Here is a 1,395-nt window from a genome sequence, read left to right as displayed (position 1 = left end):
CGTGTCGCGCGGCCCCAGGGGTGCTGGCCAGCCATAATGGGGAGCTGTCATGAAAATTTGGCAACTGGCCCATGCCGACCGAGGCGAGAGGCTGGGGACGCAGAGTATAGCATTACAACAGGAATTCATGCATTCGTGCGCATGAGCTGTCCCATTCAAACAGGGGCATCCTGGATGTGGTCACACGTGGGTTTTAGACCTTTCAAGCATTCAGGTCCAACGCAATTTGACCAGTCGCTACTCAACACACACACACACACACACGCTGCTGTTCTGCAAAGCAACTCTAATTCTGTGGCGTCGTCATCCTCCGGCTTCTTTCTTGATCCAGCCGTCCCTGGAGTTGGCCTTGCTGCAGTTCCTTATCTCTGATGCCAGATAAGGGGAGGGTGCCGGAGGGGCTGGGATGCTGGCGTAATCTGGGTAGTCCAGGGGTACCCTTTCTTCTTCGGGGTGGGGGCTGTCCTTCTCCTCCTTGCAATGAGGTGGGGTCCTTTAGGCATGCTGACTGAACCATGGCTATGCAGTATACGATGTCAACTAGCTGTATCACTATCTATCTATCTGTCTATCTTAAGGAACTTGATCCAGTTTCATGCTCTCAAGATGAATTTGTGCAATAGTTAGGGAATGAGATTTTTTCGTAAGAGAGCCGCTGGGGTGTCCCTTTGTGGGGGTCCCCGGGAGGTACTTGTGGGAGGTTGCTCGTAGTGGGGTGGGGGATGTGGGTACTGGGGGTGATGGTAGCAGCGTGGGGTGGGAATGCTCTTCCTTGGGACACCAGTACCAGCCTGAGATGGGCAGCCAAGGCAGGCGAGGGTCTCTGGGCCAGGGAGGGGGCAGTGCTGTTTGTTCACCTCCATTTGAGCTGAAGGCCTGTGACATAGCCTTGGCCAAACAAGAACTTCAGTTTCTGGGCGCTGCAGTGCTTTGCCCCAGTCTCAAGTCGCCGGTCAGTCCTGGAAACCCTCAGCTGAACAGTCCCAAAGCAGTGGGGGCCTGAGCGCATTCTGGTTTGGCTCGGTGTAACTTGTGTGTCAGTCTGTGTCTGCCTTTGCGCGTTGCCTGCGTCTTTCTCTTTGAAGGGATGATCTTTGGGAGATTCTGCACGGACCTCCTCCCTCCATCAACCTGTCACAGCATGCCTGCGTTTCATGCCTACTGTTCAACATTTTTTCCTCTCAGAGCTGTGATCAGAACACTCATCTGGAGGAGAGCTGGTCACCTCGTGACCTCATGAAGAAAATCCAAGAGCAGAAGGAAGAACTGGGCCCGATGGCGGACCTGACATACAGAACTTGCTACTACGGGCCAGAGGACAGTCTTGGTCTTGCTTTTGGGGAGGCGAAGCTCTGTGACATTCATGCGCCCCTTCCTGGGGAGTGCCAGCGGGGC

The sequence above is a fragment of the Pygoscelis adeliae genome, unplaced genomic scaffold (genome assembly GCF_000699105.1).
Source record: "Pygoscelis adeliae isolate BGI_AS28 unplaced genomic scaffold, ASM69910v1 Scaffold352, whole genome shotgun sequence".
Lineage (NCBI taxonomy): Eukaryota > Metazoa > Chordata > Aves > Sphenisciformes > Spheniscidae > Pygoscelis > Pygoscelis adeliae.
The sequence above is the reverse complement of the archived record's forward strand: the minus strand, read 5'-3'. Positions refer to the sequence as shown.